At 46.1% G+C, this 17,522-nt stretch overlaps 1 protein-coding gene across 1 annotated transcript in view; it reads left to right on the forward strand.

Moving 5' to 3' along the window:
- The first annotated feature begins 11,527 nt into the window (after positions 1-11,527).
- Positions 11,528-17,522, forward strand: part of KCTD15 (potassium channel tetramerization domain containing 15) — a 72,357-nt gene continuing 66,362 nt past the window's right edge. Inside the window, exon 1 of the mRNA XM_035120478.2 lies at positions 11,528-12,450. The gene's annotated coding sequence lies outside the window, so the exon portion shown is untranslated. The remainder of the gene's footprint in view (positions 12,451-17,522) is intronic.

A 17,522-nucleotide genomic window follows, 5' to 3' on the forward strand; every position in this document is an offset into this window, starting at 1 on the left:
CTTTGTTTAATAAGTGGGCTGTATTGCACCCAGTAGCACCAAATCATTTTTATTTCAAGCTAAATTTACCTGCCCTGTTTATAGACTGTTACTGAGCTCCACATTTCAAGCATTGATTACTGAGTTAATGCAGAATATTAAAATGGTTTCGTGTTTGAATAACCTTCCAGGTAGATGGCTTTGATTGACAAGAACGCCCAGACAGTCACATGAGAGTAAATATATATGTATATAAAGGGCTAGAAAGAAAGCTAGGCTAGCAGGCAGGGGGGGCAGGGGGAGGCAGACTACTCATCTGCAAGACATGATGACCTTTATGTTTTTCTCTCTCCCTGTGCTTGGCTCCCAAAGAACGCTAAATAAAACCAGGTACATGGAGCCAGGTAAGAAATCCATGTGCATATTTACAAATACGTGCAGGCAAGAGAAAATGAAGTGTTTGCTCTGAGGTGCATACATATTAACAAACAATAGATACTTACATGCCTTGTGTGCAAAAAATAAAAATTGTGTGCATTTTTGGATTTATTAAACGAAAGCATGAACAGAGTCTGATGCTTACAAGCCTTGTTTTGCTCTAGACTCCCAAAGTGGCTGATCCTGCCCCCTAGGGGGTGATGGGATTACCTAGGGGTCGTGGTAAGAGGTGAGTGGGAGGCAGGGGGGCACTGAAGGTGTCAATGACTATCAGACTTTGAAAAGCTGGCAGCACTGGATCAAGTTCATTCATTTTGCTGAATTAATTAAACTAAATAGCTTTAGTCAAAATCTGAATAAAGGTGCAACTAATTGTTGACTGTTTTATTATTCATTTATTATTATTATTTATTAGATTTATATACCAAGCTTCAGCATAAGATCTCAGGGCAGTTCACAGAGTAAAATACAGGATAAAAACATGACTAGAATCATAGAATCATAGAATCATAGAATCATAGAGTTGGAAGAGACCACAAGGGCCATCCAGTCCAACCCCCTGCCAAGCAGGAAACAGATGGCTGTCAAGCCTCTGCTTAAAGACCTCCAAAGAAGGAGACTCCACCACACTCCTTGGCAGCAAATTCCACTGCCGAACAGCTCTTACTGTCAGGAAGTTCTTCCTAATGTTTAGGTGGAATCTTCTTTCTTGTAGTTTGAATCCGTTGCTCCGTGTCCGCTTCTCTGGAGCAGCAGAAAACAACCTTTCTCCCTCCTTTATATGAAATCCTTTGATATAGTTGAACATGGTTATCATATCACCCCTTAACCTTCTCTTCTCCAGGCTAAACATACCCAGCTCCCTAAGCCGTTCCTCATAAGGCATCGTTTCCAGGCCTTTGACCATTTTGGTTGCCCTCTTCTGGACACGTTCCAGCTAACTGGTTTTCGTGTGGAAATCTGCGCTGAGGTTGCCCCGGGGGCCGGGGGGGCGTGCTCTTCCAGTCCCAAGACTGGCCACAGCTGAACCCTGATGCCTACAGACACAAAAACACTGGCCTGAAGTTTATGAGTGTACATGCAATTTGGACATCGCACGCCCTCTTCTAGTTTGCATTGGCTTCTTTGTGATGTTTAGATGTTTGCTATCCATCGCAGAGGTGCCTTCGGCTGCTCTAAAGTGTGGCAGATATCAGAGGTTGGTTCTCTAAAGCATGATGGCACACTTTGTAGTGTTGATGTAGCCTGCAACAAACATACTTTTATTTTCTTATTAGTATGAATTTCTATACTGCCTTTCCTCCGAAGATAACAGGGCAGATTACAATGTAAAACACAAATATATATCACATAGTAACAAAAAAAAGATACCACCCCCTTCAGTTTAAAAGGCCATGGATTGTTTAATTAGCAAAAGGCCTGGGAGAAGAACAACGTTTTTGCCTGGCACCTAAAGATACGTAACAAAGGCCTCCCTGGGGGAGAGCATTCCACAACCAGGGAGCCACCACAGAAAAGCCCCTTCCCACTGGTTTCCCCATATCTCAACTATTCTCATGAATATATCCTTTGAAAACCTGTGGAGAATCTTATTAGGCACTTTAGTCTTTTCATCACCTCCATTTTGGTTCTGTAAGACTTTTGTTACTTAAATTGGTTGTACTGTTCTTCATTTTTTACGATGTGCTTTATTCCTTCTAAGCTATACTCTTTTTAAAAAAAAATATCACAAATGTCTGCTGGTAGATCTTATTTTGCTACTGATAAAATATTTTGCAGCTGAGTAATGTTTAAAATGAGCAAACCCCACTCCTACCGAGCTGCCTGTTCTGTAATATTCAGAGCATCCTCTGCCAGCAACCCATCTACAAATTTCTTCTGCTTGCTGGGACAGATTGACAGGAGTTACTGTATAGTCCAAGATATCAGGATGAATCAAGTCTGGGGAAAGCTACACTAGTCCCAAATCCTCAGCAGGAACAGCCAATTCTAAGCATTCAAAGTGGAAAGGGAACCGACTTTTGCAGAAGTTCTTAAGAAGTAACACAGAGGGATTCGTTTTCAATTTTTTTGTCCTTCTGCTATGTCTTCTTTCAGATCTTTGCAAGAAGAAGCAAAGCATACAACTCACTTCAGATGTTAATCCAGCAGGGAACCAGCGTCTGCCTATATGGGATTTTACACATAATTTGGCTAAGTCAGCAATCCAGCTGCAGACTCAGGCTTCGAAGGAAACCATGTCGATTTGTGAGAATCCCTGGAGGACACAAGTGTCTACAGCAGAGCAATGACTGGATCACACCCTCCATGTTTGCACTTATTTGATTGTGAGGGTGTGTGTATGTTGTGCAAGTATATTTGTCTATAAACATATATGCTTTTAATTATTGCAACTCTTAATTTGATTAACACAGGACTCAGACGAGGCTTCCATTAAAAATCACTCATAGGAATAGAAACTCTGGGGCTGCATTATCAATTGCAGATCAAAGAACACGGAGCAGTTTCAAGTCAGTACAAGGCCAGGAGCAGCCAAGAACCTGGACACTAAAGTACAATGCCCAGTAGAATAATAGAATTGTAGAGTTGGAAGAGGCCCTAAGGGTCATCTAGTCCAACCCCCTGCATTGCAGGAATCACAGCTCAATAATCCCTGAAGGATGGTCATCTGACCTCTGTTCAAAAACCTCCAAGGAATGAGAGTCCAACCACTTTCTGAGGCAGGTCGTTCCATTGTCAAACAGCTCTTACCATCCGAAAATCATTCCTAATATTTAGCCAGAATCTCCCTCTTTCTTATTTGAATTCATTGGTCCAGGTCCTACCCACTGGAGCAGCAGAAGTCAAGTTTGCTCCCTCTTCTATGGGACTGGAGTGCTGGAGCAGACCCATGTGTGGATGAAAACAGAGGCAGAAGCTGAGCCTCTGATGGGGACCAAATGCAGAAGTGGACAGGGCAACGAGTGTAGTACCTTTTGTACAGTATGTTACATTCCAGCTATGCAGAAGTCAGAGGTTTCTACATATAACCACCTCTCTCCAACCTTCATCCACCCAAAGAGGCATCATCATCACAGTTCAAGGACACTTTCCAGGCAAGGAAAAGCATGTGAGAAGGGGCGTGGAGCAGGGCCCTTAAGGGGGCAGAGCCTGGAAAGGGGTGTGGAATGGCAAGAGTCGCCAAGGGCCCCATCCATGTAGAGTTGCGGTTACTCCATCTCAAAAAAAGATGGCACGGAGGCAGACAAAAAATGCAGGAAGAAAAAAAGCAATCAAAATGGTCAGGGTTCAGAGCATCTTTTTTTTTTACTAGAAGGGATGAATGTTCAGTCTGTTTCTGGTCCATGCAGTTTTGCACGAGGGCATTCATAACTCCATTCCAACCCATGTCCATATTAAGTTCAGATTTATTTTTTAAAAGCCATATGGATGTTCACATGCATTATTATTTGTATGAATTGTTGTTTTGTTCTATTTATTTGTTTATTTCACCATTTGCTGCTTTTTTGAGATGAGAACTCAGAGAAAGCTGAAAATTCAGAGAAGGGCAGAATCCAAAGGATAATTGTGTTTTGATCAGTGTATTAGTCCAGAAGGTGCAAATTAGGTCTTCTAACACACAAGAAAAGGCTAAAGATTTTGGGGCTTTCTAGTTTGTTTGTTTTTAGAAAGAGAAGTGCGAGGGCAGAACAGAAGTCTGTGAAATTTTGGATAATAGTATGGAGCAGACAGGATAATAACACAATAGTTTTGGGATCAGCCAATAAAACAGATTAGTGGTACTTCACACGAGAATTCATGGCACAAGATGTGTTGAAGGCCATTAGCTTAGATCAGGGGTGCCTAAGCTGCCGCCTTCTGTATGTTGTTGGGCTCTAACTCCCATCAGCATGATGGGATGAAGTCAGGGATGAAGTGAGATGCAGCCGAACAACATCTGAGGCTGCAGGTTTCCCACATGCAGTTCAGGTGACTTTGAGGAAGGGATGAGGCACATTTGCAGAGAAGGAGATCTGTCAAAGGTCATTAGCCATGCTGTCTAGACAGATTCTCTACTGTTTGAGGCCTTAGACCTCTGGTTCCCAGGCGCTGGGGGCAAATGGCAGAGAAAAGCCCGTCACTGCTTTCCCTTGCATAGAGAATTTTAATGGGCATCTGAGTAGCTGCTCCTGGAAAGAGAATTTATTTATAAAAATATCTGTACAGTACTGTGCTATTATTTTATTCTATAAAATAAAAACCAAAGTGGTTTACAGACATATGTATTTGTTGTTGTTGTTTAGTCGTTTAGTCGTGTCCGACTCTTCGTGACCCCATGGACCATAGCACGCCAGGCACTCCTGTCTTGCACTGCCTCCCGCAGTTTGGTCAAACTCATGTTTGTAGCTTCGAGAACACTGTCCAACCATCTTGTCCTCTGTCGTCCCCTTCTCCTAGTGCCCTCAATCTTTCCCAACATCAGGGTCTTTTCCAAGGATTCTTCTCTTCTCATGAGGTGGCCAAAGTATTGGAGCCTCAGCTTCACGATCTGTCCTTCCAGGGAGCACTCAGGGCTGATTTCCTTAAGAACGCATAGGTTTGATCTTCTTGCAGTCCATGGGACTCTCAAGAGTCTCCTCCAGCACCATAATTCAAAGCATCAATTCTTCGGCGATCAGCCTTCTTTATAGTCCAGCTCTCACTTCCATACATCACTACTGGGAAAACCATATGTATACATGATATAAAAACCATGCAAACATTTAAAATCAGAGTGCAACTACCAGTAACTATTACATATACCTATACTGGCCTCATCCTGTCCTTAAAGTCAAACCTTACATTACACTGAAATAACTTATTTACAGCAATTCCACAGCCTCATACAAGCGCAAAAAAAACTTTGGAAGGAAAAAAAAACCATCTATACTGAAAGATGTTCCTATGATAACATCTTTCATGGTGATATTGTGCTGCTAAGATCACAAGTTTCAAGTCATTGTGAATTTGCATGTTATTTTCTAAAGGACATAACAGTTCTGCTCGGAAGTAACACTTCCTTTTAAAATGGTTTCTTTTTTCATGGTTGCGACATAATATTTAATATTTTTCCTTTGTGCAGTTTTTAAATAGTTGGGCTTTAAATTAAACTCTGGTAGAGGGGGAGGTGGGAACCTACAGCACTTTGTGAAAGATTTTATTTTTCAGGGTCACAAGTACCACAGTGCGATTTCTTTCTTAAAACAATGACACTTTAGTATCTCTGTAGTTCTATGAATACTTTTGAAGTGTCATATTAAAACCAATCTCTTGGCCTTCAGGCAAAGAGAAGCAATTAGTCTTCGAGTTGTGAATAAATAAAAATCCATTTATATACCCGTCCTTGACATGTACCTTGCAAATCTTAGAAACTTCATCTAGTGGGAAAAGAAAATGTTACCGACAGAAAACAGCAATACTGAATCACATTGCAACACTGCTTCCTGGTCTCATTTCGTTTGTATCGCGTCTTTTAAGTATTAATTCATATGTATGTATTCGCACGTACTGAAACCCAGCCACAGAAAGACCCAGGCAGGACTCAGAAGAAAGGAAAATCACAGAATAATACATATGCTTGTATTGCAGGAAAATATGCAGCATCAGATTATAGGGAGCTGCCTTGTACTGAGCCAGACCATGGTCCATCTACCCCAATACTGTCTACACTGGCCGGCAGCAGCTCTGCAGAGCTTGAGGCAGAGGTCATTCCCAGCCCTGCCTGCAGATGCCATAAGAGAATGAACCTGGCACTTGATTCAAGCAGAGCAGGCAAACTACCATTTTCTCTGGGCAACTTTTTTTTCTTTCTTTTTCTTTTTCAAGAAACCGCCCACTCCTTTATTGTGCATCTGGTTCGTTTCAAATACCTAAGCAATTTTGCATAACACATATTTTTCAAAACCAACTGCTACTGTGTCCAAAAGCTGTTTCTGTTCGCTTGATTCTAAGTGAGATCAACCAGCCCAGAAGGTTAAAATACTGTTTCATTACTAGTATGCATGACAGAGGCAAATGTAATTTTTGGAAGTGGCATATATAGGCAGAGACGTGTCATCGGAAGCAAATATCTTTTCCATCGCTGCCTCCTTTTTGTGCCAATGGCGACTGCTTGTAAAGTTTAGATCTCAGTGTGGCTTTTTGGTAGCCGCCCTTTCAATCTGGCTGTTCAGATAAGTAGCCTGAAGTACAAGCCAAACTGGCCCAAGGCCATTTTCTCTATGTTACCCATAGGTATAAAGGGAACTTACCTTAGAGTGAATCACAGCATGGGGCATTTAATTGCCATTGGGGCAATCAGGGCCGGCTCTAGGGGTAGTCTGGGTGGTGTGGGCCCGGTAGGGGGGCGCCGCGCGGTGGAGCCACGTGGAAACCGTGCTGCGCGCTGTGCCCGCCCACCAGCCGCGGCAAGAAACAGAGCAGGACGGGGGCGCCAGAGCAATCTGCGCACCACGGCGCCAGGGCGCCCGATGTGCTTGAGACGGCCCTGGGGGCAATCCAGCTCAATAGTTTTTACACCAGCCTTGGCCAACCCAGAACCCTCCAGATATATTGGAATACAGCTCATGCTGGGGCGGGGGCTGCTGGGAGGTAGAATCATAGAATCATAGAGTCGGAAGAGACCACAAGGGCCATTTGGTCCAACCCCCTGCCGAGCAGGAAACACCATCAAAGCATTCTTGACATATGCCTGTCAAACCTCTGCTTAAAGACCTCCAAAGGAGGAGACTCCACCACACTCCTTGGTAGTGTCCGCTTCTCTGGAGCAGCAGAAAACAACCTTTCTCCCTCCTCTATATGACATCCTTTGATATATTTGAACATGGCTATCATATCACCCCTTAACCTTCTCTTCTCCAGGCTAAACATACCTAGCTCCCTAAGCCGTTCCTCATAAGGCATCGTTTCCAGGCCTTTGACCATTTTGGTTGCCCTCTTCTGGACACGTTCCAGCTTGTCTTTATCCTTGAACTGTGGTGCCCAGAACTGGACACAGTACTCCAGTTGAGGTCTGACCAGAGCAGAATACAGTGGTACTATTACTTCCCTTGATCTAGATGCTATACTCCTATTGATGCAGCCCAGAATTGAATTGGCTTTTTTAGCTACTGTAGTCCAAAACATCTGGAGGGTGCCAGGGGTAACCAAGGCTGGTCTCCAATGATTAGCAGAGGCTTTCCAGGATTTCACAGAAGAAACATCCCCATCCCTACCCTGGGGGTCAAGCCTGGGACCATCCAAAGCAGATGTTCCTCTACCACTGAGCTTTGCCGTCTCAAACTTAGAAAAGACCCAGAAAGGCCAAATCAGCAGCCTTGTCTAATTGCACCAAGAATCTGCTGGTAAGCAGGATGCTGTTCAGAATACAGTTCATGTTTCAGATCAGATCCTGCCTTTGAGTGCTGCGTTTTTTTCTTTTTAAGTCATGCCTCTAGGGCAGGAATGGGGAACCTTTGGCCTGCCAGATGTTGTTGGACTTCAACTCCCATCAGTCCCAGCCAGCATGGCCGGTGTTCAGGGATTATGGGAGTTGTAGTCCAACCAGCTAGAGGACGAGGCCACAGGCCCTCTTCATAAGGTCAGTGGGCAGCTGATGACCACTGACTGTCTTCCTGAGCTGGCAGGGATGGACAAAACAGAACCAAACTGGGAAATCTTGAGCTGGATGCAAATCTCTCCACTGACCTAGTTCCTTTTTTTCCCTTTTCTTTTCTTTCCCCCCATTTCAGAAGCTGAACTAAAAAAAAAATCCATAAATTAAGGAAATTAACTGATGGAGCCTCCGGCATCTTTGTAAGCTATTTAAATCTTTAAATTTACAACATCTTCTGCATATATCAAGTAATTGAACTAACTGCAGGGATGTAACTTTAATGAGAAAATTTCCCTCTTCTCCTGTAGTTTGTACTTGGGAAATAAATAAATAAATAAATTCCCCTTAGGAAAAAAAAACTTTCTGTTTATCCTTGTTACAGAAGATAACTTTTTTAAAAAACCAAAAATAAAAATAAAAACCCTGAACCCTCAGTTTTAAAGAGGCTTTGCGTCTTTTCCTTTGTATCCCTTGGTAATGAGGAGAAGCATCAGGAAAACCAAGAGTGGGTAGACCAAAATTATGAGGCCTTGACTTTTGTTGGAAAAGTTAGAAAGAAGAAAGGTTATTCACCTTGTCCTTAGCTTTTGCAGAACAATAGCAATGATGGAGGGGGGGGAGATTGCATAGCTTTTCTGCAGTTGCTCCTCCTTGTGGCTAGTAGGCGCTAAAGTTTAAACTTAGTTTAAATCCAACAGACATGTGTCACAAATACAGTATGACATATTTCTTAAAATTTATTCATAAAAGTATTTGTATACTGCAATGTAATACAAAAATAAAAAGGTTTACAGCGATAAAAACATTAAACCATACAATAAAACCATAAAAAATTAAAAGCAGGCATCAATTAACCATTGTGGAAGAATGTGTTCTTAATTGCCTGCATAGGCCTGGCAGAATAGGCCTGGCAGGCATTTAAAAGTTGGCACATAAGGTCCCTGCCAAATCTCTAGTGGCAGGGTGTTCCACAGGACTGGGCTGATGACACTAAAGGCTCAAAATAAAAAAAAATTCCTTCAGTAGCACCTTAAAGACCAACTAAGTTTTTATTTTGGTATGAGCTTTCGTGTGCATGCACACACGAAAGCTCATACCAAAATAAAAATTTAGTTGGTCTTTAAGGTGCTACTGAAGGAATTTTTTTATTTTGTTTCGACTCAGACCAACTGTAACTAGAACTAAAGGCTCAGTTTCTCATGACAACAACTGAGTAGGCTTGCCAACTCAGACCCTCCTGCAGAAGATCTCAGTGATCGAGCAGGGATAAAAGGGATCAGGCGATGTCTGAGGTACCCAGGACCCAAGTTGTTTGGGGCTTTGTAAATTAATACAAGAACCTTAGACTCTGAACATACAGTAAGGTTGCAAATTCCATGTGTTTAACTTGCACATATTCAGCTTTACGCGCCTGCCAAAAAATGACAAAGGGGATGGAAAGGAGTTCCAGAAAAAAATATTTTTGGCAATCCCACGCACCATTGAACCTGACGATACACAAGTTTGGCTTTAGGCACGATCCCCAGAATATAAACTCCATGTAAATTGAGGGCTTACTGTACAGTACTCAAAAAAAGATTTGGAAAGTGAGCATAAGAATTGGAAAGTAAGACTGGGGAAAGTGGTGGCAGTCAGTAATATAAAATCTAAAGAGAAGGAATAGTTTCCTCGGGATTAACATCCCAGGTAAGAACTGCTACAGAACTCCCTGGAACAGAGAGGAACACAGGGGAGACTTAACATACTTGAAAGTGAAGGCGATGCTCCAATAGACCAGAACTGTTCCCAAGTTTTGTCCTCCAGATGTTGTGGACTACAATTCCTATCAGCCTCAGTATGGAAAACATCAGGTGGGGGAAGCCAGGGTCAGATGAATGAATACACACACACACACACACACGAATGGATATTTTTCTTAAAGTTCTCTGGCCCCATATTTTAATGACTATAAGTGAATACTTGAGGTCTCCTAGTTATGTCTGTCAATTTCTTGAACTGCTGTATTCTATAACACTGACACACATTTTGATGTCCTTAGTGCAGATTTTACAGTAAAGCTAAAAAGAAGGATATTCTGGAGAAATTGTACTAATAATGGAGACTTGAAGTTAAGCATTGTAATTTGGGAGGGCAACGAAGGGTGGGGATGCACATCTCTCCCATCAGTTCGGCTTGGTCTAGTTGGAATGTGTGCGCATGGAAAAGTGGTTAATAGGAACTTCTGGAGGGGGGGGGCAGTGGAGAATTATGCGCGTTTTTGTTTGGATGATTGGCCAACAGGGATCTCATTTGTTCCTTCCATGAGAGGAAATAAACGCCTGCAGCTGCAGCCGATCACTGGCAGGACAGGCTGGAGGGATGGCGCTCATATCTGTGAAATTGACAACGTACAAGCTATCAAATAAGTATTTCCCAGGCCAACCCCCTCTATCAAGAAATGCCTCTCCAATAATTTGGAAGTGGGGAGAAGCCCGGGGTAAGATGACTGTAGTCTTTTTTGCGCACGCCGAAGCCGATGGAGAGTCCATTCTTTCCTTCCTCGGGAGCACATTGAGGAGTTTGGGAGGCCATGAATGTTAGGAAGAAAGGCAGACAGGCAGAAAGTTGCTCCTGCCAGCCAGCCAGCCAAGGGGAGGCAAGCGCGCTCCTCATTGGGGCGCCGAGGGCTGGAGGCGGTTTCCCCCGGAGGGAGCGCGCTGCACAAACGCTTGGCCCGCAATCCGACCTGCTTTTGTTCAAAGTTTATGGCGAAGGCTGGAGGCGCAGGGAGGAGGCGGAGAGAAAGCTTCCAGCAGGCGCGGGGGGGGGGGTGTACACAGGGAGGAGGCCAGACCAGGCTGCTGCGGCCGGGCCGGAGGAAGCAGGAGCGCCCCTGGAGCTGCTCGCCTGCCTGGGCAAAGCCTCGGCGGCGGCGGCAGCAGCAACAGACATCTCCATCTCTCGCCGTGCGCCATCAATGGAAATGGCGCATTTGGCCCGAGGCGGCCTGCCAGGGCGCTTTTCTCCCGCCGCACAATGCCTGGCCGTGGACGTCATTCGCTTCCAGTGGCCTGCAGGGCATTGGGGGAGCGTTTGCAAGCCGAGGCGCGGGGGGGGGGGGTCGGGGAGGAGAGAATAAAACAAAATCGGATCCCCAAAGAAGAGTCATCGAAACGGGGAGGGAAGGCTTATTCTGCTTGGCTCTCCATTTGAGCCCCTCGATCGCTGAGCTCGTCTTGTAATTAAAAGAGGGGGGGGGGAACCCGTCTCCAAAACTTGCTCCAGTTTATCAAGAAGTGCAACAGCGGCCCGGGTGCTCCCCTCGTTGTAACGAGGGAGGACTCCAACGATGTGCAAAACGTGCCCTGCCTGACTTATTTGGGAGCTGCAAATTTATGCCTAGTTGGGAAATGCCCCGGGAAATATTACATCAGACCAAATGACAGTGATTAAAATCAGCTTTGCGCTCCCCCTCGCGCGCGCTCCCTCCCTCGCGCGCCCCCACCCCCACCTTTTCCTTCTTTTGCACTAAAGTCTCTCTGGAAGGGACGTGGCCCTGAGGACTCCGGCGGCGCCAAACCGTTATCCTCCCCCCCCCAGCCCCCAGCCAAGGAAGACGAAGAGGCAGGACCGTTAGCAAAAAAAAGAGGCGAGATTTCGACACAGGACCAAAGCTTGGTGCTCGCGAGGAGAAGGGGGGGGAGCGATTTTGCAGGGGGAAGTCGGTGCGACGGGGAGGAGGCAGATTTGCAACAGGATTTTTTTTCTTTTTAAAAATTAAAGCAAGACACAGAAAGAGTTAATTTTAAAAAATAAATAACAACAAATCCGGCGTGGGGGAGGGCAGATTTTGCAGAAGGTTGGGGCCAAGATCGGCTTTTCCTGAGAAACTAGCCCAGGCGAGAGGAGAGCGAAAAGGGCTGAGCTAATTGCAGCCTAACGTGGCGGCGGAGCCGGAGGCGTTTTTTCAGAGCCCAGAGCGAGAAGCCGCTGCTGCCGCCGTCTCCCTTTCGCGGTTTCCTTTCTCTCTCTCTCCCCCTTCTTTTTTCCCTCCCTTTCCCCCCTCCTCTCCCCGCGTTATTTAGAGAGGAGATTATTGCCTTTCTTCTCCCGAGCAGCCTCGGCTCCTCTGTTTTAAGGCTCTTCTCTCCCTGATCCCCCTCCTCCTCCGCCACCCCGCTTTCCTCCCCTCCCCGCGCAGACGAGGCAAAACAAACAGAAAAGAAGAAAAGAGAGAGAGAGAGAAGAAGCCTGGGCAAATAGATCTACAATAATATTGCATCGCATCAGCGGCGGCAGCAGGGTCGGAGGCAGCTCAGCCAGAGGAACCTACAAAGGCGCCCCGAGCTCCCTCCGCCTCGCTAAGTGAGCGGCGCGCAGCGCGGAGGACGGGGGGCTTGGCCCAGCTCGTCGGCGTTTCTTCTTCGCCGCCTGCGCTCAAGGTAAGGCGGGCGACCCGGGCTGGCGGGGGAAGGCGGGCGAGCGGGCTCCTCCTGCTTGCCTGCTTCTCTCTCTCTCTCTCCCCCTCTCTCTGCTTCCTTCCTTGGTTGCACCGTGCGCGCCTTCCAAAGCAGGGGATCCCCCCCCCTCCCCAAGTGGTTCTTGCAACTCAACTCGGATCTTGGGTCTTGTGTGTGCAGCTGCCTTTTTTTAAAGCTACAGTGACACTTCCAGCCAAACCCTTCCTTTGCACTGTGTGTGTGTGTGTGCACGCGTGTGCATGCATGGTTCCGTGCGCGCGCTTGTTCCGCGCGGTCGCGCGTATGTGTGTAGCTTTGCCTTTTATTATTTTTCTCCCGTTAAAAAAAGGCAGGAGGCAGCAGCGATGATGGCCAGCTTGGCTGGAGCCCCCCAGCCCGAGGCTGCTCGCCTCTCGCTGCTGCCCTCCTAGCATCAAGCTGGAGAAGCTGGAAGAGGGGTGGGAAGGGGGAGGCGGTGGAAAAGATCCGGGGCCAAGGGAGCTGCGGCTGGCGTGGGGAGGAAAGCGCGCGGCGCTCGCTGGGGCCCCCGCGGCGTTTGAATGGTACATGCACGAGCGAGCGCGCCTTGACAGCTTTGGAAGCGGGGGGGGGCCGGGGGAATCGGTGGTTGGGGTGACGATGAGGGGCGCCAGAAAGGGCTGCCGGCTGCTTTGGGGGTGAGTGCCGGGTGGGGCGGGGGGCAATATTGGCGCTCCTGGTGCTTTCTGTTTTCTCCCCGGCTGGGGGGAAAGGGGGGCGTCCCTTCTTTAGGAAGCCCCCTTCCCCGAGGGGTGGTTCTGCACAAAAGGCCAAAGAAATGGTGAGGATGATGATGGAAAAGTGCTTGAGGGGAGCGGCTGAGAGGGGGAGCCAAAGCCCCAGGCAGGCAGGCGGGCTGTGAATGAAAGTCTGGCGCCAGCGATTAGGAGAGGGCGGCGAGCCGAGCCGGCTTGGCCCAGGACTGCCGGCGATCGTCGGTTTGCGCTGTCGGTACACGCCGCGCGCGGGGCTCCCCAAGCCCTGCTCTGGGGCTGGAGCTCCCCTTTCTAGAGGGGGAGACACTACTCTCTCCCTCTTCCATCTGCCTGCTTTGCTGCTTCTGTGAAAGAAGAAGAAAAGGCGCCATGTTGCTCTTTTAATTTAATTTTATTCTTTGATTTTTGTTTGTTTGGGGAGCGGGGCTGCTTCCCGTTACTGCTGGGAGCTTTTCTTTGGCAAAGCCAAAAGTTTGGAGCGAGCCTCGCTGAATGCTGTTTAGAGGATGACCAGCGCTCAAAAAGGGGACCGGCGCGTGGTGTTTGGATGTGTGGGGCCACTTGCCCGCTGGCGAGCAGATGGGGATGCCTGCTCTAGTTTGTGCTGAGATTTAGTCTTAAAGACCCCCAGGCTGCTCTCTGATACAGAACTTAGCCTGGGGCCCATTCAACATAATGGGATGGCCCTCCACGTGAGCCTACAGAAGGCTGTACTTTCTATATAGAGGGAAGTTTCAGCTGAGACCCGTGCAACTTCTTCCTGCTGAGGAAAGTGCACGCTTGTGTGTTGTGTTGTGTTTGTGTGCACACATAGGATGGAGGGACAGAAAGCACCTTTCATACCAAGTTCTGTGCTTAAGCGAGCTGGAAACTTTTAAGGGAAGCCGCTTCCTAGCAATAGCTCTGGCTGAACTCTCCATCCATTCCCATAAAAACACCTAGGCAGATATTGACAGGAGGCTATGAACTTGCACCCCTGCTACACTCCTGATGACCAGATTACACCTCAGCTGTCAACTCCCTGGTTGTGCAGTTCTTCCACCCCCTGCATCCTTTTAAAGGCTCCCAGCTGTGGAGAGCTGAGCATCTTTTGCACAGACAAAGGTGTCCAGGCCTTCTATGTCTTAACCCACGGGCACATTTTCTACGGAAAGGTTAAAAGACACTTGCAAAAGGGAGGGGAGCACTAATATTCTCCTGAGGACAAGGGCTGGGGGGGGCGCAGAAAAGGTGCTGTGCAAAATGCTTATATCCAGGTGTTGCCCTAGACCTCCCTTTGACCAAGAGAGCCCAATGCAGTGATGGGCCAGGGAGCAGGTTTTAGATTTGATCTGATAAAAAGGCAGGAGGTGCAGCCCAGGAAGGTCTCCTGCACAAGCTCCCTTGAATGTGCGGTGGAGGTGGGAAGGGAAGCTGTGCCAGGCCACCCTTCATTCCAGGGGGACTCCTGCAGACTTTCCTGCTGGACGTCTAGTCCTTAGCTGGAGTAGTTTGGATGCACTTGAAGCTTTTGATAAACGGCTGGCTGGCTGAAAGCAAGATGTCCCTTTTGCATCCTAGAGAAGGGTGGGGGGGAAGTATATTGCATTGTTTCAAGGCATCTCTTAAAAACCCGCAGTTTTCATTTCATCTCTTAAATGGGCATGAAGGAATTAAACTGCATGAGTGAATAACAGCATTAGTTTCAATTAATTTTTTTTATCCTGGCAACAATAAACTTTAGAAACAAAAGCGTTTTTACATCCTTAATTAGTCTGGCTTCCCATCTGTAGGCTTTTAAGTGTCTGTGTGCCTTGATTTAAACTTTGTCCTTCTTTTGGAGCTCCTTTCTTTGCCTGCTTCTCCCCCTTTTTGTTTGGTTTTTAATCCCTGCATACCATTTGCTGTAGTTTCTTTTTGTTTGCAGCCTCTCACCTTCCCTCCCTTGGCCTTTACCTGCTTTGCCTTTTAGTTTCTGCAGTTGCTTTCAGATATATGGATATATATATTTCTCCCTTTTCCCTCCAAAAACACACAACCCCACCCCATCATCAGCAGTATTGGTTACTATGCCCCCGCCCCCCAGGGTGTGTATGTACAAAAAAAGGGAAAGTTTATCCATCCCAAACTTATTTTGCACTTTTTTGAAGTCTTTTGGGGGGGGTAGGATTTCAAATTGTAGCATCTAGAGTGTATATTAAATGAATAATATTCCTGTAGGCTTGTGTGTGTGTGAGAGAGAGAGAGAATGAAGACACAGGCAACACCCTGGAAATTTCTGCAGTCTTTCAGCATTCTCTGCCCCAGGGTGATAGCCCTGGGCATGGAGTTGAATGGAGCTCTTACAACTGCCTTCTGTTTACCTTTTATGGTTAAAATAACAGCTTAGCAAAGAAGCAACTTCATGGGGAAGCGATTCGGTGAAATCATTGCAAGCTGTAGCAGCCTAGCTAGTTTAATCACCCCTAGAGAGCGGAACAACTGTGAGCTCAATGGGACACAAAATCATTTTGTGTGTAAATGAGCATAGGATGGTGCTTATTTCACTTTCCACGGGCAAATAGTTTTTACAAGCAGCACTTAGGCAGTTAGCACAGGAAGGCGGGAAGAAATAAGCTGCCTTTTGGAAGATCCTGGTGAGAGATGCTAGAAAGCTGCTCTGCACACCAACATGGAGGCAGTTTGGGTATCAGGTCTGTTGGTTTGTTGCCATCATCCAATGAGCTTTCTTTTGAATGAGAGCATTGCAAGACTGCCCATTCATTTCAAGCAGGGCTGGCGCAGGAGAATTTCCCAGTGAATCAGTCTCTCTGCCTTCAGCAAACTCCCAGAGATCCTCTTCTTGTGTAGACAAACCACACAGGGATAATTTGAACTAATACAGTGTGCTTAGTTTACACACACACACACACACACACACACACACACACACACACACAAAATTCTTAATTACTCTGTAAAAACTTTCACTTGAGACTGCCTCAGAATATTTCAAAAGTTCATTTCAGAAGCAGTAAACCAAAAGACAGTTTGATTCTTTCAGTGGATTCTTCAGATACAAATACAAAAATGTTTACCTTTCTTTGAATACTTTTTGATGGTATAGATACAGTGCTTGAGAAAAAATGTCATTTTAAGTGAATGAGAGCAAAAGAGTCAGTTACATGTTTACAGCTCATAATATCCCTCTTCTGGTACAAAAAACAAACAAAAACCTGGGTGGTGTTTTTTGTAATCTGCGTACCCAACTTTCTAGTCCACTCTGAATTCAGATCTGGGTCCCCATTAGGTTTAGATTAGCATCTGCACAATTTTGTAGACTGCAGACTTGAATAAATTTTTTTCTGCATCTAACAAGTGAGAGACAGCTCAACAGTGCACAGAGGCAAATCAAAAAGCCATGCAAGGGAATAGTATAAATTACTAGATTGCACAGTTGACTTCCAGAATGAGAAATTAATGTTATAGCCCTATGCAAAATTGCTGGAAAGTGAGCCCCATTGGAAACAGATGGACTTACTTCTGAGTAAAAATGCTTGTGATGAAGCTGGGAGCCTGCAGTCCTAATCACTCTTACCAGGGTTATGCCTCCTAGAGTGGAACTTGATTCCAAGGGGACATATTTTGGATGAGGGACCCTCAGACAGAGATGTTGCTGTTGTAGGTTAGCTGGAGCACTTGGACTACACTCTTGTTTCTGTAAATTCAATGGGAATCCTGCTTCTGCAAATCGGAACAGTCTGCGCCTTCTGCCTTTATCTAGCGGCTGTCATTTCTTGCCAGAAGTCTCTATTGCAAGATAAAACCATTGCAAAGTAAGAATTGTTTGAAGGGCTTTCTCTGTGCTAAGATTTCATTCTGAAGGAGGAGGAAGGCAGAACACTGATTATTCAGAAGGAAATTGCTGCCTTTAGTTATAGGGACTTCCTAGGCAGCTCCTGTAACACTATTATTAGGGGATAATAGGCTAGCTGGGGTCAGAACAAAGACAGGCAGCGGTGACATCAAGCTTCTAGCTGGAGACCCCCCAAAATTTAAACCCAGGAATCTAGTATGTATAAGAGCTTATTGTGTTCTTTGGTGTTGGGATAATTTCTAGGCATCTGGGGAGATGGGGCATCTACAAGCAGGAAGAAATGCCAGAAGACAATGGGGCTGACACTCTTAAATTATTTGTTGAAAGCAAGTACCATAGTTCCGCTGATGATGTGAAATGTTTGCTTGAGATGGCTCAGGGCAAGAACCAAGAGTCATTTGCTCCTTTAAAGAATTCAGCCCATCTCCTTGAAGGTGGTGCTATTGTCAAAATGCTAATGATAA

Source organism: Zootoca vivipara, chromosome 6 (genome assembly GCF_963506605.1).
Source record: "Zootoca vivipara chromosome 6, rZooViv1.1, whole genome shotgun sequence".
Taxonomy (NCBI): domain Eukaryota; kingdom Metazoa; phylum Chordata; class Lepidosauria; order Squamata; family Lacertidae; genus Zootoca; species Zootoca vivipara.